Here is a 16,974-nt window from a genome sequence, read left to right on the forward strand (position 1 = left end):
GATCGAAAGAGGGTGGTCACTTGAACAAAACCCGATAACCTAACCTAACCTACCCTATTGATAAAGATATTTAAATAATGTTTTATATAACTTTCTCAATATTTTTATGTATTTTTCCATTAGTTTTACCTTTGAATATTGTTTAAGAATGACTATATAAATATTTACACGCCTAGAAATGTATAAAAATTGGTATAATTATTAACTTTGAACCCCTATAACTTTTAATGGAGGTGAGACCGCCACGGACTTTTTATGGTACAGTGGTGGGGGAGACCTCCTCTTTCGACCCCCCCCCATCCCCAACCCTTCGGGGGTGGGGGCCATCCTCTAGACCTTTACCAAATTAAGAAATACCGTAATTGCATCGTCCGTGATTAGATCCCGCGTCGTCGTCTGTATGTGAGCCCAGCATTTTACATACTACAGCGAGTACAGAGCGTCCCTAACTCCTTTATGAATTAATATATTTTAGTCCGTGTTATTTCTTTATATATAATGATTCTGGTAGCTTCTGGTCTCTTTTTTAGTTTCGCCATCACTAAAATGATTGGTGCCTTGTTTACGACGTGTTTGTTGTATCCTTCTTGTTGTACGCACACGAGAGCGACATGAATGAAGTTATAAATGTCCACTAAACGTTATATTGCGGTGCCATTAAAGAGATAATAAATTACAGAATTAACAAACAGGCTAGTGATTAATCTATCGATTGTTCGATCGTTTGTCAGGACGATTAACAAGAGCACGAAGTAATGAATACTTACCTATCCTGGGGACAAGCAAACTTAATTCGATATCAGCAGTTAACCGTCGCGACAGATAATTAATTGCGTTTGATCATATTGAACATAAATCAGCTGTACGATTGATTCTCAACCAGACAACACAACAAGAACATGGCCGCATCAATTGTTGGGAACTGATTAAGCCATCTCCTTTTTTCTCATTTAATACAGTTCGTTGTCCTATGTCCTCGAAATATAATTCACAATATTAACTTGATCCATCTTGTTTTTTCTTATCCCAGACTATATAAGGATGTGTATTTATGTAATTTGTGTGTGGATCTGGTATGTCGTATCGTAGCTAATTCATTTAATTTGGACTAGGTTTATGTACAGTTTGATGTTATACATTTAGAGGAGTGTTCTTCCGTTGTTACTTGGAAGTTATACTTCGTTTAATTTCTGTAGCGATGTGACCTTCAGTTTGATCGGCGCAAAGTAGAAAAGAACAGCACTAGGCCAGTAAAGAAAGGAGACAACTCTTGGCCAAACTCGTAACCGGTGAGGAACGTATAATCCGTACAGTGCACGGAAAAATTGACCATTTTATCCACTACAATTGCATTGCTCAATTGTGCTGTTATCGGTACCATTTACTACTGAAAATATCAACGAGATGTTTATTTATATTTGAAGACATATTAAAGGCTTTAACGCTTGTTTTCGACTCGCACTACTATTCATGATTGAACAAAACTTTTGGCAGGTACTGTATGAAAAAGTATGTTTAATGAACAAGAGTCGAGAGTATAATGAGCTTTTTTCTCCCTACCTACGATTTTTCCAGCGCGCATCCAAGACATTGGAAGGGGCATATCGCTAGAGAAAGTAAACGAAGTATAATATACTTTTAAGGCTGGTTATCCACGGAGCCGATAAAATTGTAGTCGAACGGTTGAAAGCACGATTGAAGCTGACCGATCATGAGCGGAACGCTCAGCTTTAGTTCGTTGTCAGTTTTTTAAAATTTAAATTTAATATAAGCGATTTTATATTGTTCTGTTTATTAATACTAAAAACACTACTTATTTTATTCTGGATTCTTAATTTTCCTGTCGATTTGTTTAATTATTTATCGTATTATAGCGTATTCTCATGTGTAATTAATATCTAAAAGAAAATGTTGCTCCAAGTATATAAAAGAGTAAAATATGCGAATACAGTAATTAGTCTAACGATAACGTAATTAGTCTTCTTGTGTAATTAAACCGTTAAAGTCGATCTAATATTAATTGAGCTCGCAAGACTATAAAGCCTGCATCTCATATCTCATCAGAATTTTCCATTAAACCAGCCGTTTATGTATTACGAAATTATTAGCATCCAAAATTCATCCTCCAGTTTTATTAGATGGATATTATTATATGCTCCTCCAATATTATAAACACACGGCTGCCTTTTATTCCAGCAATGAAAGATTTTATGAGCGCGAACATTTATTAACAGGTAATAAAATCCGTACCTAAAAAGAATGCGAGACCGTAATAATTTCGGAAAAAATTGTGGTGCAAAACGAAAAAAATAAATAATCGGGCAGTGCCTAATACATAAAAATATTGTTGTCCTCCGCTGACTCCTGTATTCTTTAGTTAGTACAAGAAAAGATTCATTTTAAACTAAATTAGTGGATAGACATTGATTGTCAATAAGCACTGCTAAAATCATAGCCGTGTGCTTCGATGGGCTTTGAATTCACTGGAACATCAAACTTTTAGAAAACAAAAACTGTACTCTCTACAGATTCATTGTAACCTACAAACATTTATTGTCAATTAACTTGTGAAAAACACTTGTTTTTTATTATAACAATTATTATCAAATAAGATAATATAAATACCAAACACAAAGCATCTCTTATAAACTGAACAATTATGAATTATGTGAACACTGGACAAATCAATTTAAATTCTATTGAGAGGGAGAGTACACCGTTTAAAGATTTAGTTTATTAGGTATAGAAACGTATCCAACCCCACAGAGGAAGATACTAGTTGGATCGCCATATTATCCCAGAAACTCGAATTATTGAAGTTAACTGTAGAATTATCTAAACATCGTTGCTATTAATATTCTGTTCTTTAATGAATTACTTAGAAATGTTTTAAGTACTAATGTCTGTCATCAGTGAAATAGGAATGGTAAATATGTAATAAGGCAAATTATCGTGTGTCGATGAAAATTGATTTTATACAATATGGAGTATAAACCTACTTTTGATATAACTTTGACTACTGCTTTATTTTGCTTTTATTTATGAGCGAATAAGTAGTAGATTTTGATTAAATTGTTGCTTTGGTATTTTGTTGTGTGAAGGAAATGAGGGGTAATATACCTATATGCGTGTATCTATATCATTATTCAATTCAATCAAATCGAAACTTTATCGTCTGAACTATTATGATCATATGGCACTCAATCATCAATCATATTATCTAGAACCAATGCATTTAGGTACATTACATTGTACCTACTGTATAAATATTACATTTATAGGCGTTAGATATTGCTAAAATCATTGAAATTTATGGAAAATGTATAGGGGTCCTGCATTTAGATTGTTTTCACAGAACTTTCTTTATCTGTGATCAACACCCTTTTTAACTTGTTAATTAAATTAAAATTACTACGTAACACATTAAGTATATCTACATTGCTTCCTGTAATTTATAAAAAGCTTTAGTTAGTTCTAGAAACATCAAAACTTTTATGGATCCTGAACTGTATTTAAAAGTTCACTCTATCAAGTAACTGTATTCCACTAGAAAACGTGTGATAATTAATTGAAGGCAACACTTCTAGATTTAGGTTTCTTATAAATATTTAAGTTGAGATGTCCCATTTTAAGTCTTGTTGTTATTACCTCTTGTTGTTCGCATAAACCGACCATTGGAAGGAGATATTTCTGAAGACGCAGGGAAGTAAGCTGATGCCTTTGTCTACAATTAATATTAATTGTTAATTTGAGTGTTTATGGGACACATAAATCAAACCTCGCGAAGTAAAGCAAGGGATTTTAAGACCTGTTATATTAATTAAAAAGCAAAGGGATGCTGTTAAACATTAATGACACAATAATAAATAGTAAGGTAAATCTTTGCGCTATCTGTAATTTGTTAAACTCGATGATGCTTAACTCTCCTGTGAGCGAAACATGCGTCCATTTTTAGAAAATTTGGTGCTATTTAGGGGCGAGTCTGCTTCATTCAGTTTACTTAATGCAGTAAATAAATATCTTAAATAAAGGTAAAACAAAAATCCTGGTATGCAAGGGAAGAAAATGTAGGGAAAGAGCGAATATAAAGATAGGAGACGAAAAATTAGAAGAAGTGGCTGATTTTAGGTATCTAGGAAGTCAGATAAGTCAGGACGGAAGGAGTAGTAGGGATATAAAGCAGGGTCGAGTAGCCTTTAATAAAAATAGGTCACTTCTATGCTAGCGAACGGTTCATTTAGAAATTCGGAAAATCGACGGTGGGCGCTGCGGAAAATAAAAGATTAGAAGCGTTTGAAATGTGGTGCTGCAGGTGAATGATGTGGATATCGTGGATAGAGAAAGTTAGGAATGAATACATATTAGAAAGAATAGAACAGAGAACTCTATGGAAGTCAATAAGAAATAGGCTGGATAGGTTGGTAGGACACCTTCTCAGGCATGAAGGTCTAGTCAGAGACATATTAGAGGCAGAAACGGGAGTTAGGAGGAGAAGAGGTAGACCTAGATTAGATTACTACTTGCAAATAGTTAAGGATGTGAGTTGTTCTAGATTTAAGGAAATGCGAAGTTTAGTGGTATTATCAACGAGACACAGTGTAGGTATACGTATGTATTTGTGCTGACTGTTTGAATGTTTCGTTCTCAGCCTTGTGCCTCTTCAATCTAAAAGAAAACTGTTCCATGTGTAGGTACTAACAATATATATCGATCCGTTTTTTATTCCTGAAACTTTTTCAATCACAATCTTATATGTATACAATGTCTACACGTGTGCAAAGTTATAAGCGTGACATGAAATTGAACAGATACTCATTCAACAAAAAAGTTACCGATTTCTTAAATTCTGTTTTTGTCATAAAATGCGACGTAAAACGGTACACCTACGGATATTTTTATACGAATATGCAAAAATGGTATTTAATTTTCTCGCTACATGCATTCAATATGTATCACATACTGTTTGGGGAAAACCGATCCACCCACAAAAATGAAAACGGGAGCAAACGTCGGTAAATCAAATCCCCTTTTACAGTGGCGTTTTTACAGCCTAGTTTTAGCACGATCTCAGTCACGCACTTAAGCTTATCGGCACGAGATGTCGCCATAAGCGATACAAAGATTGCATTTCAGTTCAGCTGCGTGAAACGTGATGTCTAGCGTAACGCACGTGCTCTGTTTTTTTGATTTCACCTTAATCGGTTTTGTCAGGCCTTTAACAAGTTAAAAAAGGGAGGAAAAATTAGACGACAATTGACGTAAAGGATTTGAGGAAAATTACGACGTTAACTGTCGTCTGTCCAGAAGTGACCAAGAGGTTAATATTCAATATTAATCATTAAAATAAAACTAACTTTCTATCTTCTTCAGATTACTCCAAATTACTGAGGAAAAACTGTTGCTGCTGTTGAGTACCTACTGGTGCATAAAACCAAGGGCTCAGGTTCAATTCCCGGCGAGGGCGTGACAGCAGTTTTTTCTCATAAATTTAAAGTGAGCTACGGAGTATTTTTTACTATTTAATATTGATGAATACAAAAACAAATATTCTTAAAAATAGTTTCAATGCTGTTATTTACTAGATTTAAGTTAATAGGAACGCTAAGATATAAAGAACTAATCAAATGTTTTTAAATTTATTACTTAACAAATTATTCAAATGAATTTTCCATTAAAAATGATTTTAAAGTAACAGATAAAGTGTTAAATATATATGAAAAACTATATACAATCCTGTGCTTTTACATTTAATATCTTTTGAGTTAGCATTAACATTCCTAATTTTCTTTCTTGTTCGGTTATAGCATTTCTAAATCGCAAATCTTTACCTTACGAGAAAATAGAAAATTCTTGGAAAAGAAAAAAAAACTTGACAGCATTGAAATTCATTACACCGCTACTAGAATAATAAACAGGAAAACGTTCCTTGAGGCGGACTAAGAATTTACTTATATTGGAAAATTCCTGCGACGAGAGATAAAAAGTTGACAACGCCTTTTTCTTTCCTCTCTTTCTTCCTTTTCTTTCATTCTGCAACCGGAAACGTTTCTGTGACATTCGAGACAAGCTCTCTTTCACGGTTTGCCCCAGCGCCAGTTTAAGGATAACACCATGTTGCGGAACCAATGAAAGATCAGGACACTTAATAAAATTGGCTGCCAAACACAATTCACAATATCTGTGGTTCAATTTTTATCTTAGTTAACACAAGGATGTTTTTAAAATCAAATAACGGGGGCGTGCCCTTATACGTAGACATAACATTAGGCTTCCGTTTAGTGAGAATTATGTGCTCATTTAAACACTTGACATTAAACACCTGACGGTTGTGCTCTGCGCAGACTTCGGCGCAGCTTCCGTTGCATGCTGTAACAGAACTTCCGTCGTATCTACGTACATTATGTTCTAATTACCTCTGCCGAGATATTATCTTTCAAGAAAGAATAAATTTATTCTAAATTCTGATTAATTAACGATCGATTATATTCTTAGAATCGATAGTCGATTGCTTAATAATTGAAACTTACCTCTGTTTGTAACTCTACAGGTTTTATAAATGCGTGTATAAGGAAAATATATTCAAGTTATCTATTATTCTTTTTATTGTTACAATACTTGTGTATATTAGGTCACTCTGGTATAATATAGACTTGAATTTCTAGCATCCTGTAGGAGAATATTAAAAATTCGTTTGTCCTTTTTCGCAAGTTTGGGAGACGTAAGAAGTAGGCAATTTTCGTAGTAATTTATTCGCGATAGGGTTTTCCACAAGAATCTTCACTTCGTTTTACGAAGTGACGGTGCTTGGCAGTGGTGGCGATATCACGATGTCGGGTCGTCGGTGATGTGGTGTGGTGTTGGTGAAGTTGGCATACATTTGCCAAAGTGTCTGGGCACTTGGGCGCACGCTCATGTAATTAGCATGATTAATAGCATTTGGCGCCGTAGGAAACATCGCTATCGCGTTCACCTTTCAGTGCATCGAGCTACATTTGCATTTCTTTGCTCAACCCATTTATTTATGATGCCTCCATTCCAGTCGAATTGCTGGCTGTAGTTTGGCGTCTGAAAATGAGATGCAATTACGTGTACGTATAACGTACGTTTCGAGTGTTGCTTACTCACAAAAAAAAGGCAGACGAATGGCTCCAATTCGTTTCGAATCTTTTTGCAACTTATTCATTTAAAATGTGCACAAATAAAGATGACGGAAAAACGCCAGCATCATTAGACCCTACCGATAAATCTTGTCCATTATTCCAAGTCTTTTTAGAATGTTCAGTTTAAAGAAGAAAAATGTAATAAATAATACTGAATAATTTTTATCGTCGTCATCACAAGGTTGTCAATCTTAACGCTGGTTGGAACGCACCTTAACTCTTTCCTAACATGAGTTGATCTTAGAATTTCCCTATAACTACTGAACATCCCACATCTTAACTATTTGTGAACAGTAATCTAATCTAGGTCTACCTCTACTCTTGTTGACTCCTGTTTCTGCTTCTAATATGTTTCTGACTAGACTTTCAAGCGTCAGAAGGTGTCCTACCAACCTAACTAGTCCATCTCTTATTGATTTTCATAGAGTCCTCTGTTCTCCTATTCTTTCTAATACTTCTTCATTTCGAACGCTTCTAACCTTTTCTTTTCCGCCGCGTCCACTGTCCATGTTTCGGATCCGTACAACGCCGCGCTCAAACATACACCTTTAACAATCTTTTTGAATTTCTAAATTAACCGTTCGCGAGCACAGACTCGACCCTGCGGTATCCTCTTCTTTATATTCCTACTACTTCTTCCGTTGTGACTTATCTGACTTCCTAGATACCTAAAATCAGCCACTTCTTCCAATGTTTCGTCTCCTATCTTTATATTCGCCCTTCACCTACTTTTTCTTCCCTTACTTACCAGTATTTTAGGTTTACTTTTATTTATTTTTATACAATATTGTTTTATATATTCTCTATTAAATATACAAAATAAGACAAACTTGAGGTAAGAAATAACAATAGTTCTTTTTGCAGGATTAACCGACTTAAAACAATTTGTTTTTAGCCACATCCTGCGACCTCCTAGATTAGCGCTGCCTTTTCAGCATTTTTGAAATGAATTTTTCGGTTTTAATGAAACATTTCAATAAATAAGGTTTTGAAATAGAGGTTTCTACAATTTTTACTGTTACACCAACAATTAATTATTGACTTTCATTATTAGCAGATACTATATATTTGTTACACCGTTTGCATATCGATATGTGGTTACGTACTTGCTGAATTATGTCTCTGGCTAAATTTGTTTCGTGCATTTAGTAATCGGAAGGATTTACTCTTCTAATCATTTACCAATTATTATACGTGTTTGTATAATTAATCACAAAGTAAATTCATTAAATAGATACAAATTCGATAATCAAACGACCGAATGGACTTCCACGTTTAGTATATATTAGGCAGAATCATATCCAGATACATTTTCCTCAAATTAATTTCACTATAATTTATCAACTTGCCATCCTGACGATAAAATATGGATTTTGATTAATTTACAGTTATTCTGTTGTCTTTTTTCCGTGTCTATAGTCATCTTGTGCTATTGTTTCGCTGACAATTAAACGGGGCACAGTTTCGAACTTGTCAAAGTCACGTTGCGCTACCTCAGCTTATGAGGGCTGAAGTTTCTGAGATCAAGTTGATAATTAACATCACGACAGTAACACTATACCCTCTCGACGAAAACGTTTTAATAAGTCATCCATTGTTCTAAATTTCCGTCTTGAGACTGCCTTTCCTAAGGATACATTTTTTGCCTCAACATTACCTATTATATATATATATAAACACTGACGCACCATTATTTGGGTTAATGAAATTTCATTAAAAGTATATTTATTAAAAGTTACTTTTAGTTTTCAGAGAGTGAATAATGAGTACTAAAATAGAAAACCTAATGCAGGTAGAGGTAGTACAGAATCTCATGAACTTTCGCCTTGAGTTAGTAGTGACAAAACTCCATCAGTTTATTGATCTCTAACATTTGTACAGTTTTTGGCAGTTCAATTCCTGGTTTTATAATAGTGAAGTCAGTATTTTTGTAATGTATGTATAATATGAATTCAAAAAGGTTGAACTGCTCCAACAAAACCCCTCACCCCTCTTCATTCACCAATTCATAGCATTATTTCCAAGTTCTACTATCCTCACATCCTTCTAAAACACGTTTCAGACATTTTATCTCCCTGTCACATAACCTCTACATTACCTGTCATCTTTATTCTTCCAATATTTGCATCCTCTACATTCATTCCTAGCACTAAATCTTGCTATCCTCTTGCATCTGTTTCGGACATTTTACCTCCCTGTTATATATCCTATACACAATCTGTCATCTTTGTTCTTCCAATATTTTCATCCTCTATATTCATTCGTAGACCTAAATCTTGCTGCACGTTTATTTCCCTCCCTCAAGTCCTCTTGCCGGTCCCTTCACAAAATTTCCCTCAACCTCACCTCTATTTTTCGTAGATCCTTTATTGTTTCCCTGGATTTGTTCTTCATCAATTCCCTTATATTGACTCCTTTCCTAAACCGCTCCTTCACTTGTTCCTTCAAACTCTTCTTACTCCTTCTCTATCATATCTAATTTTAGTCTCTATCTCCCATACCTTCTTCTTTCATATTTCCTTCCTGATATCCTCTTCTTCCACCCCCAACCTCTCATATTTTGCTATCCTTTTTATCGCTTCTAACTACATCTTCTCACATTTAGTATCCCTACCTTTTACATAATGTGGCATACTTCTCTCTGACACTATTTACAAGACACCCTGTATTTGTATTCGTTTCACTTGGTTTTTCTGGTAAGATGATTTATTCTATGAAAATAAGTTTATTATCTCTTTTTAATATGGCCGTGTGTAATCCGATCTATGTATGTATCTTCATACAGGAACGATTTTGTGGCTGAGCGGATTCAGGTTCGACATCCTATCCCAACTACACGGATAATTACATGTAATAGTACCGGGTAGTTGTGGAGACGGGCACAATCAACGATGATGCTACAACATCCTGCACGCATACAAACATGTACAAACTGCAACCATGCAAACTAATTGTACTTTAACGGTAGCTTAAATAATGACCACTTTAATTCAATCTAAAACCAGCTGTTGAATTCAATAATAGTAATCAAACCACTGTTGAAATATGCCGTTATCAACCAATCAAACAATATTGAAATTATATGCACACAAATGTTTTCAAAGCAATCTCATTTCTCTAAAAATGCTAAAAAATGGGAATGGTGTGGTCCATAAGTAGTCAGGGAAGGAGAACTAATCCCAGATCATGAGGATCAAACCCGGAAATCGAGTTTATTTGAAATATAATTAATCTCGCATACTTTGTTGTTTTTTGTAATACTAATAACGGATACTATGTATGAATAATGGAGGTTAGGCTAGGTTAGGTTACAGTAAAGGAGAATAATTGCAGTTTAAAAAGCATCCCAGAAAATTTGGCTCTGTCAAACTATGTACCAGGGTAGACGGACCCGGAATTGAACTGTGTCCTTCAGAATACTAAGTAATGGTGTCTAAACCCATATTAGGTCATTCCGTCACCTTAAATTCTGTAAATTTACAACAGGACAAGAGAACTTACGTATCACATATAATTTTGGCTACTAACCTCTATGGTATGAATACAGAGTACCTTGCAGATTAAAACGTACTCTTTATAGCTTTGTCTGCATATTTTCTTTTCGTTAAAAAGCCGACAAAAGGATTTCCAGCACTTGCCAAACTAACACTTGAAGCCATAATAAGCCCTTTTGTCAGAAAGTTTCCTATGTTATTGCCACGAGCTGAAAGAACTGAATGAATTTGCTGATTTACCGACAGTCATGCTATTGCAGTTTTGATCGCGTTAAATGTCTTTTTAATTTAGTTCACATATTTATACTAATTAAATTATGGTCAGGTGTATCTTCAATCACTTTACAATAAGAAAACAAACAACAAGCTCATTCTTTTTCGATTACATTTACAAATATTGGAATTTTACTGTTTTTTAGAATTAAATATGTAGCATCTACTATAATATACATCGTTTAGTTTCTGTAGCGATGTGACCTTCAGTTTGACCGGCGCAAAGTAGAAAAGAACAGTACTAGACCAGAAAAGGAAGGAGACAACTCTCGGCCAAATTCTTAACCGGTGAGGAACGTATAATCCGTACAGTACTGTACGAAAAAATTGACCATTTTATCCACTACAATTGCATTGCTCAAATGTGCTTTTGTACCATTTACTATTGAAAATATGAACGAGATGTTTATTTATATTTGAAGACATATTAAAGGCTTTAACGCTTGTTTTCGACTCGCACTACTATTCATGATTGAACAAAACTTTTGGCAGGTACTGTATGAAAAAGTATGTTTAATGAACAAGAGTCGAGAGTATAATGAGCTTTTTTCTCCCTATTTACGATTTTGCCAGCGCGCATCCAAGACAATGGAAGGGGCACATCGCTAGAGAAAGTAAATGAAGTATAGCTTCCCTATGGTGAAACAATTTTCAGAATCGATTCAATAATTTTTCTTATTATTTCTTACAAAGTATTATTAAACAAACAAACTCAGTCTCGTTATAATGATCCTTTTTGAATCGATACAGTTACGATACATATCAGCTTTTTTCGTGGTAAATCATACCAAATGTAGTAATGTAATAATTGTAAGAATACATCAATGTCTTGTTTTATTTCATAAGAAACATACAACTGTTTCGTTTACGTTTTTTAAATGTGAAAATTCCCAAAATATAGAACTAGTTATAATAAACATTTTTTTTATGTATTACATTTATTTGTAATAGTATTAAAGGAATCAATAGATCTGCTGTTTCCCTAGCAGTTTCCACTTTTAACGTGTTCTCACACGGTTATTACGCGTGATCAAAGCGGCTGGCTCGGCTGACCGAATGAGATTGCGCAAATCATCGGTACCCACTTCGTTAAGTCTCCTTTGTCATTCGGGAGTTGAGAAACGTCTTGCCGGTTCGGTTTGCGATTAATTTCGTGTTGTAATTTTTAATAAATTAAACGGTTAGTGTTTTTAAGTGTAATTTGTACGATTTTGTTTAAATAAACCGATACACGAACCATATATCATGAACAATACGTAATTGAAGAGATTTATGGCGTACATTACATGCAGGTACCTTTCAAAGATGTCCGCCACGACCTTGACGACTCCGATTCTACCAGATTTAAGGTAACCTAACTTTTTGTAGGAAAGCAACAAAAGTAGCAGCATTATATGAAATTTATATGTAATGCTTTTGTTATACAAATTTGAATTTTACTTAAAAACACGTACTTAGGCATGGTGCCCCCACTCCACTCCTCTTTCACATCATTAATTTAATGGCGTTTCAGTTTTCAGATGTAGGTACTTTTTTAAGTAATATGCCTAGGAGACGAAAAATTAGAAGAAGTGGCTGATTTTAGGTATCTAGGAAGTCAGATAAGTCAGGACGGAAGGAGTAGTAGGGATATAAAGCAGGGTATAGCGCANTTCAACATGCTTCATAAAATTGTCACTATTGATAGTATAAATTAAATAAATTATGGTGGGGAAATGAGTAATTATAATTTATTTTAGCTTGAAATTTAATTTGATCATTAATATTAGTGTTAAAATGGTCAACAATTGACGAATTAGTTTTACTACATTCTTATAGGCAAAATGTTCAGAGTATTGTTGGTCATAACTAATTGTTGACTTTGCACTGGCATTAGACAAGTACTCTAGGGGTTACCTAAAATCTAGGATTTTTAATTCTATTTTTGTTTCCTGAATGTGGAGTTATGATTGGGATGGTCGTCCTGACTCAATTTCAATATCTTTGTAAACTCAGCCCTGAAAATTAGTGCAAACGCTGCACACCCTTTAGATACGTCATACGTCATAGGTATTTTTTTGACTTACAAAATTAATAAAATTATTTAATGGATTGCATACAAAACGTTTTATGGCTTTGCTTGTTTTAGCAGTTGGCTTTAACATAGTATAATATAATTTTACTGTTGTAGTCTTATATTTTTTGGAAATTTTCGTAAAAGTGTGGCAACAAAAAGTGGATTTGGAGCCTAATGTATGAGATGAGATGGGAAAAGTCCCCAGGGAGAGGGGATAACTTTTACCAACCGTAGCCCAATCTACCCTATCTAACCTAACATAGAACAAATTCACATAACCTGGGCTAGATAGGGTAGGTTAAGTTATGGTGTGCACCAGTTTACTCCAACCCCTTGGGTAACTATTCTTACCGCTTTCCATAAGTGAAGCTTCAAATACATGTGACAAAGTTTTTCATATTGGGCCATTTTAAGTCACTTCCAAGATTCCAATTTTGAAAAAGCAGTTATACGCAAGCTTTACGATTATAAATTCTAATTGTAATTATTGTATTTTTATCAATTTTCTCTATTTGCATTTATTCAAATAATGGTTTTTACTACTGCATATTGCTTCTAGCGTTTTAGATACGAACGAAATAAACTAATTACCCGATTGTGTCGAAACATTTAGGTCTTTTGTTAGTTACTTCCTTTCCGATTACTGTCCGTTAAATCGGTAGTTAGAAAAACATTTGCAGGTGTGTACAATTGGGGCATTATCTCGGCCATCAATGATTTCGTCTATTAGCGTTCTCTGTAACCACCGTGTTTGCAAAAGAACATTCAAGAGATATATACTTAAAATAAAATAGGTTGAATAATGATAAGCAAATGTACCTCTAACGACTAAAAAAAAAATATTAAAATGAAACTGAAACTCATCATCTGAAGCCCGTCCAAATTTGGATGGGTTGAACCATCGACATATACAGCCCATTTTAATTTGTTTGAATTGTGACCTTGAAGAAATCTGCGCGAAGATAGAAAGAATACACACTAGGCGTGAGCAAGACAGAAATAATTGGAACAAGCTCGAACGAGCAGAGCTCTCGATGGGCGGTCTGAGGAGATCGACTAGAACTGTACAGTACTAGACGAAAATGTTTAACAATTTCTTAAAACAAAAATGTATGTAAATTAGCAATAGAAAACAAAGAAAAAAATTTATAGGTGTGTAGAACGTTAAGTTAATTCACTTGTTATTATTTCTGGCTAAATATGCTTTTAAATAAAGCATATTCTTAAAATTTTAACGAGGCAGTTTAAATAATTTTGCAAATGGTACTGTACACTTTTGTCTAGTTCTCGCTCGATGATCGGTGAAGGAATGAGCTCCGCAGACAAATATGATTGAATTTGGAATTATGCTACGGCGCATCCTATTAAAGGGAAAGGGCATATCTCCAACTTCTTGAAACGAATAGTACTAATGGAAGTGCCTTAGCCGTTTGTCGTTGTAATAATTTCTTGGCTCGAAAAGAGTGAAGGAGATGGCGTATGGTTTCGGCACAGGACGTCCTAACAACGGCACTATCGTGAGAGAGGTAGATATAGTCCGAAACTTCGTTTCATCTCTCTCTTTTGGCGTACCACAATTTTGACCGCTAAGGCACGTCCATTGGTATACTTCGATGGGTTCAAATAAAATCTACTTTTACTTATTTCTGAAGATTGGAGATGAAGTTGTTGTGGTCTTTGTACAGTGTTGGGTTAGTGGTTGTGTATGAGGTTATAAGGATACATGAGGTAGATGTGCAAGAATAGTTGCGTCCACAGTAACATGTCGTGCAGTATGACAATGGCTCTATGCATATAGATTCATAGATGGTTTGGTCGGTCGCTTGGTTAACCACAATCGCTTGGAACACCAAACAGCAGCAGCTTTAAGCGCGTGATTGCTCCTGTTGTTGCTGGATGCTGCGTTAGCAAAATCTCTCGCGAGCCGTTTGGTTTGAATTAATCGTTTCCGCAAAATGAATCGCTCTGTTCAGGAATTGCTTGTGCTGCTTCTGATTATGGAACAACTTAGTACCGTGCCGTTTATTAAATTTTAAACTCGACGGTCGCTTCTTTAAGAAACGAACCAAGGAACGAACGGGAGAGGAATTACGTACCTACTCGGGGAATAGAGCAGCGATAAAATTCGAATGCGCGGACGTGATGAGGTTTTGTGTTTGTGTTAGTTAAGGGAAACGTGGGATTTTAAGCAGCACTAAGACGAGGCGAGAGCGATTAATATAAGATATTTGCATAAAAATCGGATTGAGGCGATAATGAAGACGATCGAAGGACTATTCAGAATTTAGACCGTTGCGCTAATTTTTATCTGAACTAAATGTAAAATATTGGGACACAAATATCCATAGTTTTGAAATAAATGATAATAAATGTGTACCATCACCAGCAAACGGAAGTGTAGTATTCTGAAATGTACCTGCAGATCTGCGACTGACAAAATAAAAAATATAGATACGTCATTATTACAATATCTAGATTAACAACCGGCACGATCCGGGAAGAAGAACCTATTGCAGTTATTCGGTCATTATCATCATAAGGTCGTCAGTCCTAAGATTGGTTGGTTCCACTCCTTCCTATCCTGTGCTAATCTTGCCATTTCCCCAAAACAAGAACACCCCAGATCTTTAACAATTAGCGAAGAGTAATCTAATCTAGGCCTACCTCTACCCCTCCTAACTCCCGTTTCTGCCTCTAATATCTCTCTGACTATACCTTCATGCCTGAGAAGGTGTCCTACCAATCTATCTCGCCTATTTCTTTTTGAATTCCATGGAGTCCTCTGTTCTCCTATTCTTTCTAATACCTCTTCATTTCTAATCTTCTCTATCCACGGCGTCCTCGTCATTCGCCTGTAACACCATATTTCGAACGCTTCTAACCTTTTCTTTTCCGCTGCGCCTACCGTCCATGTTTCACACCCGTANTATTCAAAAATGTACCTGCAGATCTGCGACTGATAAAATAAAAAATATAGATACGTCATTATTACATTATCTAGATTAACAACTGGCATGATCCGGGAAGAAGAACCTATTGCGGTTATTCGGTCATTATCATCATAAGGTCGTTAGTCCTAAGATTGGTTGGTTCCACTCCTTCCTATCCTGTGCTAATCTTCCCATTTCCCAAAAACAAGAACACCCCAGATCCTTAACAATTAGCGAAGAGTAATCTAATCTAGACCTACCTCTACCCCTCCTAACTCCCGTTTCTGCCTCTAATACCTCTCTGACTATACCTTCATGCCTGAGAAGGTGTCCTACCAATCTATCTCGCCTATTTCTTTTTGAATTCCATTCTATTCCGCTGCGCCTACCGTCCATGTTTCACACCCGTACAACGCCGCGCTCCAAACATACACTTTTTTTAAAAACCTTTTTCGAATTTATAAATTAACCGTTCGCGAGCATAGAAGTGACTTCTTTTTATTGAAGTCGACTCTACCCTGCGCTATCCCCTGCTTTATATCCCTACTACTCCTTCCGTTCCGACTTATCTGACTTCCTAGATACCTAAAATCAGCCACTTCTTCTAATTCAAAATTATCTTAGTCTCTAATTTATTACACTCTAACTTGCTGACAAAAAGAGTTCAAATTTGGAATGTAATCGTTTTAGTATGAATATAATAATCTACGTTTGTGAGAAGATGAACAACAGTTTTGGAATCATTTTCTTCTTAGGATTCTTACTTTCTTAAATTACATATTCTCATCTAAATTTATTCTCTTTAATCTCCGTTTGCGTGCTTTGTTGTGACATATCTTTAGTAGAATATTACTTTCTGTAATGGTACGTCTGGGTTGTTTATCAGGTTCTCCCTTTTTTACTTTTTCCATTCATCCTTTCCCTAAATATACCCACTGTGAGGATAAGGCCGTGTAAACTGGTCCTCGTTTGTCGTATATGGTTAATTTGGACGACAAAACGTTACGACATAGGAGGCTGGGAGAAGGATATTATTAAAGCTTAACCCCCGTGTGCGGTTG

The 16,974-nt window shown here is 35.3% G+C and overlaps 1 protein-coding gene across 1 annotated transcript in view; it reads right to left on the bottom strand.

The window, feature by feature from the left end:
• Nucleotides 1-16,974, bottom strand: part of LOC108741321 (beta-1-syntrophin) — a 147,313-nt gene that overhangs the window by 46,949 nt on the left and 83,390 nt on the right. The gene's annotated exons all lie outside the window — the stretch shown is intronic.

Source organism: Agrilus planipennis, unplaced genomic scaffold, assembly GCF_000699045.2.
Source record: "Agrilus planipennis isolate EAB-ADULT unplaced genomic scaffold, Apla_2.0 scaffold2, whole genome shotgun sequence".
Classification (NCBI taxonomy): Eukaryota; Metazoa; Arthropoda; class Insecta; order Coleoptera; family Buprestidae; genus Agrilus; species Agrilus planipennis.